This window comes from Oncorhynchus keta, chromosome 26 (assembly GCF_023373465.1).
Source record: "Oncorhynchus keta strain PuntledgeMale-10-30-2019 chromosome 26, Oket_V2, whole genome shotgun sequence".
Taxonomy (NCBI): Eukaryota; Metazoa; Chordata; class Actinopteri; order Salmoniformes; family Salmonidae; genus Oncorhynchus; species Oncorhynchus keta.
The window spans coordinates 23,318,499-23,336,477 of NC_068446.1; the positions used below are offsets into that span (position 1 = coordinate 23,318,499).

General features: G+C 41.4%; 1 protein-coding gene across 3 annotated transcripts in view; it reads right to left on the reverse strand.

Moving 5' to 3' along the window:
- Nucleotides 1-17,979, reverse strand: part of LOC118359111 (neuroligin-1) — a 335,662-nt gene that overhangs the window by 268,601 nt on the left and 49,082 nt on the right. The window lies entirely within an intron of this gene.

The following is a 17,979-nucleotide window of genomic DNA, read 5'->3' on the forward strand; positions in this document are numbered from 1 at the left end:
CATGTGAGGCTGTTATAAGTGATATGCTACAAGATTCAATGGGTATTTATAATTAATTTATAAGTCCAAAAATTGATGTGGCAACTGCAGATTGCCCCTTGAACTGACTACTTCCAAATTGATTGAGGAGAGACTTTTCAACCATACAGTACGATACATAAAACATATACAGTTGAAGTCGGAAGTTTACATACACTTAGGTTGGAGTCATTAAAACTAGTTTTCAACCACTCAAATTTCTTGTTAAAAAACTATAGTTTTGGCACGTCGGCTAGGACATCTACTTTGTGCATGACACAAGTCATTTTTCCAACAATTGTTTACAGACAGATCATTTCACTTATAATTCACTGTATCACAATTCCAGTGGGTTAGAAGTTTACATACACTAAGTTGACTGTGCTTTTAAACAGCTTGGAAAATTCCAGAAAATGATATCATGGCTTTAGAAGCTTCTGATAGGCTAAATGACATCATTTGAATCAATTGGAGGTGTACCTTTGGATGTATTTCAAGGCCTACCTTCAAACTCAGAGCATCTTTGCTTGACATCATGGGAAAATCAACATAAATCAGCCAAGACCTCAGAAGAAAAATTGTAGACCTGTACCAACAATGGAACGCAAGTATAAACACCATGGGACCACGCAGCCGTCATACCGCTCAGGAAGGAGACGCGTTCTGTCTCCTAGAGATGAAGTACTTTGGTGCGAGAAGTGCAAATCAATCCCAGAACTACAGCAAAGGACCTTGTGAAGATGCTGGAGGAAACAGGTACAAAACTATCTATATCCACAGTTAAAACGAGTCCTATATCGACATAACCTAAAAGGCCGCTCAGCAAGGAAAAAGCATCCCCTCCAAAACCGCCATAGAAAGCCAGTCTACGGTTTGCAACTGCACATACTTTTTGGAGAAATGTCTTCTGGTCTGATAAAACAAAAATAGAACTGTTTGGCCATAATAACCATCGTTATGTTTGGAGAAAAAAGGGGAGGCTTGCAAGCCGAAGAACACCATCCCAACCGTGAAGCACGGGGTGGCAGCATCATGTTGTGGGGGTGCTTTGCTGCAGGAGGGACCGGTGCACTTCACAAAATAGATGGCATCATGAGGTAGGAAAATTATGTGGATATATTGAAGCAACATCTCAAGACATCAGTCAGGAAGTTAAAGCTTGGTCGCAAATGGGTCTTCCAAATGGACAATGACCCCAAGCATACTTCCAAAGTTGTGGCAAAATGGCTTAAGGACAACAAAGTCAAGGTATTGGAGTGGCCATTACAAAGCACTGACCTCAATCCAATAGAAAATTTGTGGGCAGAACTGAAAATGTGTGTTTGAGCAAGGAGGCCTACAAACCTGACTCAGTTACACCAGCTCTGTCAGGAGAAATGGGCCAAAATTCACCCAACCTATTGTGGGAAGCCTGTGGAAGGCTAGCCGAAATGTTTAACCCAAGTTAAACAACTTAAAGGGAATGCTATTAAATACTAATTGAGTAAACTTCTGACCCACTGGATGCACCAATTTGTAAGTCGCTCTGGATAAGAGCGTCTGCTAAATGACTTAAATGTAAAATGTAAATGTATGTGATGAAATAAATAAATGATGAAATTAATCATTCGATCTACTATTATTCTGACATTTCACATTCTTATAATAAAGTGGTGATCCTAACTGACCTAAGACAGGGAATATTTACTAGGATTAAATGTCAGTAATTGTGAAAAATAGTTTAAATATATTTGGCTAAGGTATATGCAAACTTCCGACTTCAACTGTAGCTATATATTTATCCTCCTCTATAGAAAACAAGGAGGAATGGGAAATTGGTTTATAACTAGAAGAGACTGTCTCTCTCTCTCTCTATCTCTTTCTTTCTCCCAGTGAAGCCAGTGTAAAGCGGATTCAGATCAGCCATTCATTTGGTCCAGCACATGAACCCAGCGCCAGATCTCCCAGCGCAACACAAAGCAGGTTTATGTCCTCCCACAATGGGACGCTTGTCCTCAATATTACTGTACCGGGTCCGCCACACACAGACCCACAGACACAGATTCACAGAGTCACAGACAGAAGCAGAACAGGCACATCATTGAGAGACAGACCAAGACATAGAGACATCAGCATCCGGAGTGGAGACTATACAGTGTCATGTAGTAATCCTGTACTATGTGACTTTTAAATGAGTGGCACAGGGGTGAAGTAAGCTTGACACCACGAGGAGATGAAGTGATACTAACAACCAACAATCCTAAGACACTAAGCACATGCATTTTTGTATAGCAGCTGTAGCTGTGGGCATGTTGAAAGAAGCACTTAGGTTGCTTAAGCAGACCCAATGGTTTATTGGTCCTCCTATAGACCTAAGTAAACTAGTGTGTGTGTGTGTGTGTGTGTGTGTGTGTGTGTGTGTGTGTGTGTGTGTGTGTGTGTGTGTGTGTGTGTGTGTGTGTGTGTGTGTGTGTGTGTGTGTGTGTGTGTGTGTGTGTGTGTGTGTGTGTGTGTGTGTGTGTGTGTGTGTGTGTGTGTGTGTGTGAATATACAAGAATACAGGGTTTGGGACAGAGCTATATATATCTCATACTAAATATAAATTAAAAGCTCTGCGTTGAAGGAGTTTGGCAGTCCTCTGAGTTTCAAACCATCCCAGTCACTGCAGATTAGATGTCCTTGTGTGCCCAATGGTAATATTTGCAGTAATTTCTATTTTGTCTATAGCCAAACATATGAATTATTGGCATCACTCTCACTTTAACCCTCGCAACAAAACCATCTTTTAAAACAAATCACATCTATTGACAGAGGCGTACAAATGATATGCATGCAAACAAATGCAAAGCACTCTGCGTTCTGGAATAATTAGGCAAACAGATAAACAGAATTAAATGAAAAACCTCCAGCATTGATTGTGTACTGTATTGTTAATGAGACTATAAAACTACTGTGAGGTTTTTACAATGGGGCGGCTAAGAAAAACTGCACATGAGCCTCGCCACAAGCCTTGTCATCTCTGACACACCAGCCAAATATTTAGACTGCAGACAGGCAAATGAAATCCAAGGTGTTGGCTCTAATCTGAACTCTTTTTTTCAGTCCAGGAGGGGCTAGGTTTGGCTCGAGCGATGATTGCTGGCTTGTCGGAGCAAAACAGAATTTGGTAACATTATTGTGCTGCACGGTGTGAGTGGTGTGAGGGAGATTAAGTGAATGAGTGTGCGCAGAGGATGAGATTTGATTGTGGCCTTTAATCTTTACAACAATCTAACTCAAACAGGCCTATGCTGAGAGGAGTTTAGTGAGGTCTCTCCCAAAGCTAAATCTCTCAGGGGTGGTAACATACACATACCACTAGGTAAAACCCTACGGTAGCTACCTTAACACCCTGTAATATCTTTCTCATACCTACAGCATAACAGAAGTGTCACCATGATGCAATTTCAATCAAGTGAAACAAAAACACAATCCAATACTATACTGTACTTGCATGTTTTCCTTCGAGACAACTCATTCTCAATCCATTGTCCTACCTTATCCTAAAAATGGGGACAGAAAATGGTTGCAACTTTGCCTCCAATTGCAATGCTTTCTGTATGTGATTAAACTCTTCCAGGTGTTGAGAACAAATTTCACACGTGGCCAAGGATATCTATTTCACAAATCCTTTGAAAATCCCCTGCTTAAGAACCCGACCATGATAAGCTCAGCTGATCAAGCAAAAAGAGGTGATCTATGAAATCAGCCTTGCCATTTATTTTGCATGTGGAGTCACTCATTAATCATCCTGTTTTTCCAACTAAGTTTTTTCCATGTTTATTTGCTGTTTCTTTCCCAGAGTTTATGGCAAGGCATCCGTCATGCAGATCCCCCGCGGGGACTTGTCCCAGTGTGAGTCAAGTCACTAACCCACTCAGGGACCCTGCAGCCAAGTTCCAATGCTGAAATAGGAAGCATTGCAATGGGAAGCAATGTTATGACTTAATACATTGCAGAACTACGCTTTTTTTTCTTCAGTTATAGACAATATGTACCTGATCCATCACAATACGGCATCACCACAGTATTTATTACCGTATTAATTTACTGATGGGTCTACAGGGTGGCAAAATACCACAGATGAGGCATGGATATACATAGACTGAGAGACGATGGTAGCGGAAGAGGATTTAATGAGGTTCAGCACATTTCCCAAATAGGAGCCATTGGAAGGTCCCCGATTATATAGAGGTGTACTCTGGAAAACAAACGGCCTATTATTTCAGCCCAAGCTGTCAAAAGTAGAGAACATATGGGCACAAAGTAGAGTTATGCCGGCAGTCAGTCAACAGACTAAACCTTCCATCACTGTGTGGTTTACTTCCATGCGAGCTACCGCTGACATTAATGATCTCATTTCACCTCCAGGAAGGCTTTTGGGGAATTTGTAGTCAGCTGCTTATGACTATTTCAGTGGATATGATTAGCCAGCAGGCCCGCCTGCTGTGATTTGTGGAATTTGTGGTGTGACAGTGGGACGTTGCTGTGATTTAAAGAACACAAGTCGGAATTCTCCTTGGCACTCATCAAAAAAATCGAGCGCTGTTTGAGACAATGCCCATTGTATCACCAACCTTTAGTAAAATGTGTCAGTCACATTGTGAGATAAATGGTAACTAGACTTGACTGCAGCAGCTCTACTGAGGCCTGTATCCACAAGCTGGGGGAAATCCCAAGGCTTGGGTTATTAAAGACTGATGATTTTTTTGATTTTTTATATCCATTATTTTACCAGGTAAGTTGACTGAGAACACGTTCTCATTTACAGCAACAACCTGGGGAATAGTTACAGGGGAGAGGAGGGGGATGAATGAGCCTATTGTAAACTGGGGATTAATAGGTGACTGTTTGAGGGCCAGATTGGGAATTTAGTCAGGAAACTGGGGTTAACACCCCTACTCTTACAACAAGTGCCATGGGATCTTTAACGACCTCAGAGAGTCAGGACACCCATTTAACATCCCATCCGAAAGACAGCACCGTCCCCAATCACTGCCCTGGGGCATTGTGATATTTTTTAGACTAGAGGAAAGAGTGCCTCATACTGGCCCTCCAACACCACTTCCAGCAGCACCTGGTCTCTCATCTAGGGACTGACCAGGACCAACCCTGCTTAGCTTCAGAAGCAAGCCAGCAGTGGTATGCAGGATGGTATGCTGCTGGCAATCGAATAAGTCTGGTATTCACGCATGAATAAGAAGAAATCTGCAATCTAAATGCAGAAGGAAATTATGATGAAGAAACAATTCTGATCATAGTACAAATTACCGGCAACAATATTTGTGCTACTAAAAAAAAATGATAGAATGCTCTCACCAATGCTATCATCCATTACAAATGGTAGCAGCGGTAGCAGTAGTATTGTATTAGTAGTAGTATCCACCATTTGGGTTTTTGACCACTGCAACCATCTAAATTATGGCTAATGACAGTTAACAAATTCCAATTTACTGCTTAAGTCCCTCTGACTCTAGCAGGTTCTCGCGTGCTGTCATGTCACATCAACTCTCAGTGCTCTGGAGCTGGGAACATGGAGGAGTTCAAATGTAACAGCAAGCTATGAGCGCTTCACTCTGAACACACACACACAGACACACTGCACAAAAACTACACGCACACACATATACACATGACGTGCAGTGCCCAGCACATGTCTGTAGCCTGTGGCGGAGCACTGAGGTGCATGACGACAGGGGTGACGTGGCTGTGCATTATTCATCCTGCTCTACTCCCAGCGTCTGCAGCTGCCCCAGCCAAGTCCTGCATCACACTGCACACTGCAGCCTACATACACTACCCCCTTACCCTTCATTGGCCCCCTCAAGGAAACCTCCTCCTCTGGTCTCACATCCCCACGTTACACTGTTTACCAGGAGGCTGAAGAGCATCATAACTGGACAGCTCCATGTGTGCTTCTACTTAGCTTATCAGGTCAATTCTCTCAAATCAAATCAAGTTTATTTGTTAAGTGCATTTCATGTGTGTTCACTAAATATTGCAAGAACAGCCAAACAAAACAATGCAAGAAAAGGGAATACAAGTTGATAACACAATCAATTGAGAAAGACACGGGCAGGATGCGAGTAGGGGTGGCATTGGCAGGGGCTGTGATCAGCATTGTGATGCTGATCACAGCCCTTGTTAGAGCCTGACTGTATTTAGCTTTCTAAATGGCTGTGGCTGAATGGCTGTGTGGGAGGGCATCTGTTTTTCCCCTCCACTTGGTTCACCTGGCTGCCATCTTTGTGTCTTCTTGCCAGGGGTCACAGCTGAAGCACCAGTTTGGCGTGAAAAAATTAAAATGGAAAAGCTTCCTGGCTGCTCTCCGAGAGTCCCTGTGCTCAGTGAGAAACACTACCTCCCACTCTCTCACTTCAGGGCATAGAGACCAGGCCTGATCAGGAGTGTATTTGGGAAAGTCATTATCATACATTTAGAAAAATGATAAACTCCACTATTAGATTATATTTTACCGTAATGCAAATGGAGCGGGCTCTCTCCAGCTCTGCTCTCCTGGGGTACACAGATCTTACGGCTCCACTTTAGCCCACCCCTAGGATCCAGGGGTCCTCCTCAAATTGGTTTACATCAAAAGCAATAATTCGTTACTTACCGCAGATCTCATGGGGGACTTGGATGCCCTCAAGGGCCAAGCCTGTGAGCTGGGGAGAGTAAACACAGAACCTGCTCTCTACTAGTTTCCCCTGGTGGGACTCAAACTTGGGTTTGGTTTCTTAATGGGCAAAAATAGAGGGCGAAACTTTCTTTAAGAGATATAAACGAGGCAAAACTTCAGTCAGATCATATGAAATCAAAATGTATTAGTCACGTGCTTCGTAAAAAAAAGCAGGTGTGGACTAACAGTGAAATGTTTACTTCCAGAGAGAAAGAAAATAGCGAAGTTATGGAAAACACGTAATAATAGATACACTTTGAGTAACAATAACTTGGCTATATACAAGGGGGACCCGTGCCGAGTCGATGTGCAGGGGTAAAAGGTACTTGAGGTAGATACAGTAAGCTCCAAAAGTATTGGGAGAGTGACTTTTGTTGTTGGTGGTCCTGGATGGCAGGAAGCTCAGCCCCAGTGATGTACACTCCCCCTCTGCCATAAATGTGTTACTGTCCCAATACTTTTGGAGTTCACTGTATGTACAACTAGGATTAAAGTGACAGATGATAAACAATAGCAGCAGCATATGTGATGAGTCAAAGAAGTTTGTGCAAAAAGGGTCAATGCAGATAGTCCAGGTAGCTATTTAACTAACTACAATACATTACCAAAATTATGCTTGTCGAACATCTCATTCCACAATCATGGGCATTAATATGGAGTTGGTCCCCTGTTTGCTGAAATAAAAGCCTCCACTCTTCTGGGAAGCATTCCACTAGATGTTGAAACATTGCTGTGGAGACTTGCTTCCATTCAACCACAAGAGCATTAGTGAGGTCGGGCACTGATGTTGGGTGATTAGGCCTGGCTCGCAGTCGGAGTTCCAATTAATCCCCAAAGGTGTTTGATTGGGTTGAGGTCAGGGCTCTCTGTGGAGGCCAGTCAAGTTATTCCACACTGATCGATTTATGTTTGGACCTTGCTTTGTGCATGGGGTCATTGCCATGCTGAAACAGGAAAGGGCCTTCCCCCAAACTGTCGCCACAAAGTTAGCGTGAAGATTTCCCTTCACTGGAACTAAGGGGCCAGTGAGCTTTACACCACTCCAGCCATGCCAAATCTTTTCAGCCTCCTGAGAGGGAAAAGGCATTGTTGTGCCCCCTTCACGACTGTGTTGGTGTGTTTGGACAATGATATATCCTTACTGAGGTGGACACAGAGGAACTGGAAGCTCTTGACCCGATCCATTATAGCCCTGTTGATGTGAATGGCAGAGTACTCGGCCCTCCATTTCCTGGAGTCCACGATCAGTTCCTTTGTCTTGTTAACATTGAGGGAGAGAATGTTGGTCTGGCACCACACTGTCAGGTCTCTGACCTCCTCCCTATAGGCTCATCGGCATCTGTGATCAGGCCTGCCGCTGTTGTGTCATCAACAAATGTAATGATGGTGTTGGAGTTGTGCGCGGTTGTGGGTGAACAGGGAGTACAGGAAAGGACAAAAGCCCTCCTGAGGGGCCCCTGTGTTGAGGGTCAGCGTGACGGGTGTTGTTGCCTACCCTCATCACCTGGGATGTCCCGTCAGGAAGTCCAGGATCCGGTTGCAAAGCAAGTTCAGTCCCAGGGTCCTTAGCTTAGTGATGAGCTTGGAGGGCACTATGGTGTTGAACAGCATTATCATGTAAGTGTTCCTTTTGTCCAAGTGGTCAAAACCACTTCACTGTGGTCAAAACGTACTGTCACTGTGGGGACGACGTTGGTGACTGATGTGGATAAACTCCTCAATGCCATTGGATGAGTCCTGGAACATATTCCAGTCTGTGCTAGCTTCGTAAACAGGTGTAGACTAACAGTGAAATGCTTACTTAAGGGCCCTTCCCAACAATGCAGAGAGAAAGAAAATAGAGAAATGATGGAAAAGGAAACACGTAATAGATACACAATGAGTAACGATAACTTTGGAATTTAAATTGATGCAATGAACATGACGACTGTCAGCTTTAATTTGGGGGTATTTTCATCCATATCGGGTGAACCGTTTAGAAAGGACGGCACTTTTTGTACATAGTCCTTCCGTTTTAGGGGGCCAAAGTATTGGGACAAATTCCCTTATGTACATTTAAGTAGTAAAAAGTTTAGTATTTGGTCCCATATTTATAGCACGCAGTGGCTACATCAAGCTTGTGACTCTACAAACTTGTGTTTCAGATTATTTTATGCCCTGTAGAAATTAAAGGTAAATAATGCATTGTGTCATTTTGTAGTCACTTTTATTGTAAATAAGAATAGAATATGTTTCTCAACACTTCTACATTAATGTGGTTGCTACCATGATTACGGACAATCCTGAATGAATAGTAGATACTGATATTTGTGAGTCTGTAACTTTCTCACTCATCATTATTCACAATTAATGTAGGATTATCCGTAATCATGGTAGCATCCAAATTCATTTACATTTATTAAACGCCTCTTGTCATTTCTATTGAGCACAAAGTAATCTGAAACACAACCCAAGAAACAGCAAATCCATCCAACAAATGAATATTAGAGCGCATCAGCTGTTATTGTAACATTTTTTCTCCTCTTCTGAGGAGGAGTAGGAAGGATCGGACCAATATGCAGCGTGGTAAGTGTTCGTCATTTTATTAAACTGAACACTACAATACAAAGTAAACAAAAAGAACAACCGAAACAGTTCCGTCGGGTAACTAATACATATACAGAAAACAACTACCCACAACCCATAGTGGGAAAACAGCCTAAGTATGGTTCGATTGACAGCTGTCTCTGATTGGGAACCATACCAGGCCAAAACCAGAAATACAAAACATAGAACAAAACATAGAATTCCCACCCCAACTCACGCCCTGACCAACCTAAAATAGAGACATAAAAAAAGGAACTAAGGTCAGAACATGACAGTTATTAAGAAAGAGAGAAACACCACCCTCCTTGAGCTTACCCGACTTTCCCATTTTGTCCTGCCAATGCATAGAAAAACCAGCTAGAATATTATCCATGTCCTTGTTTAGCCAAGTTTCCGACAAACATAGGATATTACAGTTGTTCAGGTTCCATTCTCGAACGGAGCTCATACAGTTTGTTCTCATGTAATTGTACATTCGCCAATACAAAAGAGGGTAGAGGCGGTTTACTTCCTTGCCACTGTAGTTTCATCAGGGTGCCCGCGTGTCGGTCTCTAAATTGCTGTCTCTTTCTCTTCCGAGTTTCGAGGATAAGGGCCTGGTCCGTGTTGAGCAGTATGTCCTGCGCATCTGACTCACTGAGGTAGACATTTACATTGAAATCGAGGTTAGTGATTGCTGTTCCGATGTCCAAAAGCTATTTTAGATCCTAGGAAACAATGGCGGAAACGTTATGTACCAGAAAAATTAAGATCAGCGCAAAAAAACACACAAAATAGCAGAGTTGGTCAGAGAGCCCCGTACAACGGCCGCTATACATTTCAACGCCAATCTTTTCAGTGGGTCGTTTGAGCAGTTTATTCTCGACAGAATATTAATCCACTATTTTTTCACTTTGCTCTGGCTTTAAACGTCACCCTCCTGAGAGGAAGGACAGGTGTCTATGTGCAAACACAGAGCCTAAGTGGGCTGAATTGGAATGTGTGAGCGCTTCTATGGCCCAGCTCTCTCTCACCTTTAGAGCAGCAGGACTCTGATCGATTGACTGAGAGGTCCTTTCACTCCAGCAGATGTGGAGAGGTGGGAAGTGGAGTTTTGACCGCGGCGCTGCCACACAACCCTAGATGGGAGGGGGTGAGCAGCAAGCACAAACTACACTCATCACAGGAACAAGTCCGTTACGGCTGTTTAGCTTTGTCTTGCTTTTTCTGGCACGTACTGTGTGCTCCACTTTTCATGTGTTTTGTTTTTGTTTCCCCAGGAAATGGACAGAAAAAGTGTGAAAGGCCTGGGTGCCCTCTGAGGTGAGAACCTGAGTCATCATACCAGAGGGTTGGTCAGGTGCCACAGGAGAGCTCTGTGACTCAGTATACTCATTAGATGGGGCGCTCCAACGTCTCTCCACTGGGTACACACACACACACACACACACACACACACACACACACACACACACACACACACACACACACACACACACACACACACACACACACACACACACACACACACACAGACACACACACACACTCTTCAGACCTTATTAATGCCCCATTTCAGGGCTGAGGCTCTCGTTGCACCCCATTTCCCACCTCAGATCAGTCAAGACACAATGAACTGACCGAAAACGCAGCAAATGGCCACTAAAGCTCTCATGTTGACAAGAGGAGTGCATCAGTCCACTTGAGCTGAAGAAACACTGTGGGGGCTAAATAACCAGCAAATGGCCTGAAATGACTGGGTTACATGAAAAACCACCTTCCGTGGCAAATCCCTAACACTATACATGCCACAGGCACACACAAAGCCCTCTTCCATAAGGGCCATTTGGAGCCTATGCTAGAAAATCTGAAAAAGATGCAGACAGTTCCGAAATGGCCCCAAATTAAGCAACACTGTCTGCCATTTTAGAACTTGTTACAGAAACCTTCCCAGCAATAATTTCATGAGGAAAGGGTGGCAGATAGCTGCCATAGTCTCCATCCCATAGCAAAAGAAACACTATAAAAAAATAAAAATGTTGTTTTTACATTAACTTTGGTTTAACAGTACATTACCATACACTTTAGAGTAATGTACTGTTAAGCAAAGTTTTTTGGAATATATATATAATATATACTCTATCTTTTTTACAGTAACTTACAGGTAATAGGCTGCAAGTAAGTTACTGTAAAAACAATTTTTTTTTTTTTACAGTGTAGTGTTTCTGTATACTGTACTCACAAACCATCCCTTCATTTCTTCACAGAATTCCTCTCTGGGTCTCTATAGTGTTGTAGTATGGTAATACACAATCCATTACAGGTGTGCCTCCTACATGCATAGCTTGTGGAATTATCCTTTCAAATTAAAAGTCACGCTGTCTGACTGTGATTATGTGTAAATATTGTCTGGGCAAGTTGTAAAGGAAAATAGTTCCCTCATTAAAAAAAACGAATAATCAGAAATAGTAGTATAAAAGGAAAAACGCCCAGACGGAAAATAAATTCTGTACGACGACATATAACAGTTGGAAGCTCTCTGACAATACTGTAAAAGAAAATAGAATAATCCCAATGACAGTTTTCCTATCTGAACAGGGGAATGGGCTAGGGGTTATCTTTGTATGCAGGTCTTTGATTGTTTTGTCGTCCCCCCCACCCCCCCTGTGACCCCCCGACCCCCTTGGAGAAAAAAAAAGTTTAAAAAAGTATAAATAATAAGTTTGTTACCAAAAAAGAACGCACCTGAAACAACAGGAACACAAAAGAGTCAACACTTCCATTATTTATGAACTAGCTCCCTCCTATGTACAGAGTGGGTAGCTGAGTTGGATGCTGCCAGGAGTTTAAGGAGAGGAGGCAGCCTATTGTAAGGAGCTCTAACCTTTCAGGCTACTGACGTGACACTAAATCAATGGACTTAGAAAATTGTTGTACGAACTTCTGCACTTTTAGATGCCACACGGAAAAAAACACACCAAAACACATTCACAGTAGCCTTGGCAATATTCAAAAAAATATCCCTTTGTTTCATATACATTTGGCTATGAGGCACAGGCTTGGCCTACTATACAACCCTTCATTGATGTGAGTTGAGTGAGTCATGATCATATCTTTACCCAGTGGGCATACGACGTTATAAAGACATCTTTTTCTGTTTGAAATCTGGTTGGGATTAAGTGGTATTTTTCATGATATATAGTAAGTCTTACTTTTTTTAGTCTTACTTTATCTGAATTTTGGTTGAAATCTGATATAACTACTGACCAGTTATCTAAATGCTACTCAATTAATAGACAGCAATCTTTAGAAACATGTATAGAGTTTTTGGGCCATGGACCCACACTAGAACAATTACAATTATTACAATTGGAGTAATGTTCTTTTTCAGCAGAGTTTGCATGATTCAGCTGAGCACATTTGACAAACAACAGGCTATAGCAGTGGTTTTTGTAGTTGCACTCCACACAATTCAAAAGTGAACATTCACTTCCATAATATTTGTTATAGGCTACCAGCATGTAAGATAAACATGCACAATAATACAGGACACCCTAACAAAAATTCACTACCATTAAAATGCAGTAAAACAGCAGTACATAATCTTAGCTTAATTACGGATGCTGTATGTGATAGCTTGCTGTGTATGTTGGGTTCTAATGGTAACCTGTTGTCTGTTTTAGATAATTGCACTGTTTATTGTGCTGTACATTTTCTTCTGTCCCAATGAACGCTGTTTTGATGTTTAATACATAACACGTAGACCTACAGTATGTATTTCATTTCAATATCCTACTACAATCCACCAGGATTTACAAAACCCAATTTTTATTTATTCCCATCAATAATTAGTCAAACATTTAAGCTCCTGAATTTGACCATGACAATATGACTATTATGTTTTCCCTTAAAGTTTTTAAGCAATTAACATAATGCATGTAGTAATTACATTTCAGTTGCTAAAACTTCAGTTCAAGCTAAAACTTGTCATTATTCCATAAGGCCGTTGGGACAGAGCGCCCAGTAGGCTCCACAACAACACAGCTGAAAAACAAAATTTCTTAAAATTGACACACAAAAAATCTAAACGTTTTTACTGTTAAGTGGTAGTCCCTGTTCTCCTGCATTGTTATTTTAATTTTTGTAAGTAAAGCGGCAGTTTGTTGGAGAGAAAAATGTCAAGGAAAGATTTGCTTAGCTGGGTAATTTTAGCTAGCTAATGTTAGCTCTATGGTTAATCCTCCAAGGACATGGTAACTTTTCATTTTTACCTGTTGTAGCCATTGGTTGTAGCTAACTAGCAAACGTTTTGATATTTTGATATCTGTTTAGTTAATGACAGTATGTGCGTGCGAGAGAGAGAGAGAGAGAGAGAGAGAGAGAGAGAGAGAGAGAGAGATGGTTGATGAATTTACATATAGGAAACATTTATTGTGTGTGTGAGACATTTTAAGCTATATTTCTTGGGGGGGGGGACTCAGTCGGGGTCTCAACTTACTGTTAAGAGTTAGAATAATAGAATACACAAAATTTGGTTGTGCATCAGCAGTCACTTAATGAGCCCATTTCAGCATTATTCTTTTTTAAATTATTGGTAAGTTATTCTAGCAGCCAGTTATCTAAACTTGTCGTAAGCATGGTTGAATTAATGACCTGGGTGGGGCCGATTGATCACCAGTTATCATAATAAAGGGCTAAATGAGTAAATGTGCATGAAATTAGTTGTAAAATTGCCAAATATTCTCTCCGCCACATGGCAAAATGTGTAGAAATTAACTTTTAAAACTTTTTTAAATTTTTATCTTCGCTGTCACGAGGCGGACTGCTAAAATGTTTTGCTCGCAAGGTGGGGCCACCGCGGCCCCTTATTATGAGTTCCGTTCTTCTGTAGCCCCCACCCCCATCAATGTTGCCCATCCCTGCCTTAACTAATGGTTCATCATGATTTGACTCTGCCTTTACAGTTGAAACATGTCAATGACCAAATGCATGGCCTCTACAGCAGTGTTTGGCCACCCATTCACTTACCATTGACCTATTCTGCCACATCCCAGGGAAATGAGAGCGCAGAACCACCCCTTCTTAAATCTATAATCATTGACAGTTAGTTTTGTGTGCAAAAAGATACTCTGATCTTTAATGTTTATTGATTCATACTAGCCACTTGTGTAAGAGCTAGGTTTGTAATAGCTATGCTGATGATCATTAAAGTTTATACTCTGCATCAGGTGAGACTGGATTCCCCAAGAGACATGCTATTCAGCTGCCCATGCTTGCCTGATCTTAGTGTTAGTAGATCCAATTGAAATAGCACCACTCTAATAATATACATTTGTAAAGCAAATAAAATCCTATTTTAACTCGCCTTTTTTTCAGGTGCAAAATTCTTGTGTCCAGATTCAACAGACACCTCCCTCAAGTGAGTCATGTAAAGTTTATCCCATTTCTCTCTTGCTCATTCTCCTTGGCCCTCACTCAAACACACGAATGTGCACAATTGCAGAGAAGAGGAAGAGATTTGCCAATTACACCCATTTCTAACTACGTTTGGTGCAGGAATGATATGAAAGACACAACTTTTGAAAAAGATCATATTTTATTGTCTCGTTATTATTTTATTTTATACTTTAATTGTTGCATTCACCTTTGATTTTTTCAAGACTGCCAAAGCTGTCATCAATTGGGGAACCTTGTCTTAAGGATTATGGAGCGGTGTGGTTTATAAAAAGTTGTTTGAACATTGCAATTTAGATTAAGCAAAACTTTACCATTTAGAGATGAGTTCAAAATGGTCATTATTCAACTACTGTTGAATTTTGATATCCTCTTAAAATGTTTCAGATTGCCTTTGCCACCACTCGTGTGTGCTCCATTGTAGTTAAGTAGGAAGTAAGTGAGCAGTTGAGACATTGACAAAGACAAAGATCATTTTTTTGTAGATTCTGACAGTTTTTATTTTACTGTGTGTTACTGTTCTGTCGTATCATGCATGCCCACATTATGCCAAATGTTAATGTATTTTATTATCTTTTTATACTTATAGTAAGTGTCATGAAAAGCCATAAAACTCAGGAGGTGAATGTGTTGCAGGCCCTCTGGAAAGTTCTTAAACATGGCCCGAACCGCAATGGTGAAGGAGGATGTAAAGTACAGTGCCGTCAGAAAGTATTCAGACCTCTTGACTTTTTCCACATTTTGTTATGTTACAGCCTTATTTTAAAATGTATTAAATCTAATTGTTTTCATAATCTACCCACAATACCCCATAAAAAACTAAAATAACTTATTTACATAAGTATTCAGACCCTTTCCTATGAGACTCGAAATTGAGTTCAGGTGTATCTTGTTTCCATTGATCATCCTTGAGATGTTGCTACAACTTGATTGGAGTCCACCTGTGGTAAATTCAATTGATTGGACATGATTAGGAAAGGCACACACCTGTCTATATAAGGTCCCACAGCTGACAGTGCATGTCAGAGCAAAAACCAAGCCATGAGGTCGAAGGAATTGTCTGTAGAGCTCCAAGACAAGATTGTGTTGAGGCACAGATCTGGGGAAAGGTAAAGAAAAATGTCTGCAGCCATGAATGTCCCCAAGAACACAGTGGCCTCCATCATTCCTAAATGGACAACGTTTGGAACCACCAAGACTCTTCCTAGAGCTGCCCGCCCGGCCAAACTGAGCAATCTGGGGATAAGGGCCTTGGTCAGGGAGGTGACCAAGAACCCAATGGTCACTCTGACAGAGCTCTAGAGTTCTTCTGTAGAGATGGGAGATTATTCCAGATGGACAACCATTTAATCTCTACACAAATCAGGCCTTCATGGTAGAGTGGTCAGATGGAAGCCACTCCTCAGTAAAAGGCACATGACAGCCCGCTTGGAGTTTGCCAAAAGGCACCTGAAGACTCTCAGACCATGAGAAACAAGATTCTCAGGTCTGATGAAACCAAGATTGAACTCCTTGGCCTGAATGCCAAGCGTCACATCTGGAGGAAACCTGGCACCATCCCTATGGTGAAGCATGGTGGTAGCATGCTGTGGGGATGTTTTTCAGCAGCAGGGACTGGGAGACTAGTAAGGATCGAGACAATGATGAACGGAGCAAAATACAGAGAGATCCTTGATGAAAGCGTTTTCCAGAGCCCTCAGGACCTCAGACTGGGGTGAAGGTTCACCTTCCAACAGGACAACAACCCTAAGCACACAGCCAAGACAACGCAGGAGTGGTTAGGGATAAGTCTCTGAATGTCCTTGACTGGCCCAGCCAGAGCCCGGAATTGAACCTGATCGAACATTTCTGGAGAGACCTGAAAATGACTGTGCAGCGACGCTCCCCATGCAACTTGACAGAGCTTGAGAGGATCTGCAGAGGGGGATGGGAGAAACTCCCCAAGTACTGGTGTACCAAGCCTGTAAAATCAAACTCAAGATTTGAGGCTGTAATCACTGCCAAAGGTGCTTCATCAAAGAACTGGGTAAAGGGTCTGAATAATTATTGAAATGCGATATTTCAGGTTTTTTTTGTATTTAATACATTGGCAAACACTTCTAAACACCTGTGTTTGCTTTGTTATTATGGGGTATTGTGTGTATATTGCTTAGGGGGAAAAGACGATTTAATTAATTTTAGAATAAGGCTGTAATGTAACAAAATGTGGAAAAAGTCAATGGCTCTGAATACTTCCCGAAAGCACTGTATATGAGCAAGTTGCTCTTTTTGGAAGACATCTACCTCTAAGCTATACTGCCACAAACTTGTTCAACTAGTACCATGGAGATCCACAAAGTTCCTTCAGGAATGTCCTTCTCTAGTTCTTTTCAAATCTGAAATGTATAAAGTTGTAATACGCTGATTATCTTCGTTGCAGATCGGACCAATCACACCACTCGTCAGGAAAGCCACTACACTCCACATAGCATTCTATGCTCAGAAGTCCTTGATGAGTATCTACCCAATCACACCACTCTTATTAATCATTAATAAAACAAAACAATATGCCTATATACATTGTGTCCCAGTCTTTCTAGGCATGTAATGTCTGTGGGGGAATTATGAAACAATAACTGTATGCACATGTGCAAAAAAATGTGATGTAGATTTTTTTTAGCCATTGCTTGATCTATTTTAAATGTATGAATGTTGCAGATTTGAACTTTAATTGGTGCCTATGGAAACAAATAGAAATGTAATGAACAATCTTTTCAATATCCAACTTTGTCCCCTGCAATACTGTAGTGCTGTAGTCAGGTGTCATTGCCAGGTTATGATGAGGTCTTAATTAAGACCAGTACATAATATAGCACATAATATAAATGCATTCAACTGAAATGTGTCTTCCGCATTTAACCCAACCCTTATGAATCAGTAGTGGTCAGAACTATGACCAACTGGTCAGATATAGGCCACAATTATGATCAACTGGTTATATGGTGGTCAGAAACATACATCATATTCTTGTCAGTAAAAAGATGTAGGCTATATATAAATAAGACATCATAATGACGTCTTTTCAACCAGGTGTTGCCTTCTGGGATAGTTGCGTTGAGAGCGATGTCACAAATGAATGTGTGTAATATATACTTTTTTTGTCCCTGCATCACAATAGAGGACAATCATATGTCTCTCTCTATCTCAAAGCACATTCAACTTTGTCCTTGAATCTAATATTGTGTAAGATTTGATTGGGTACCTCA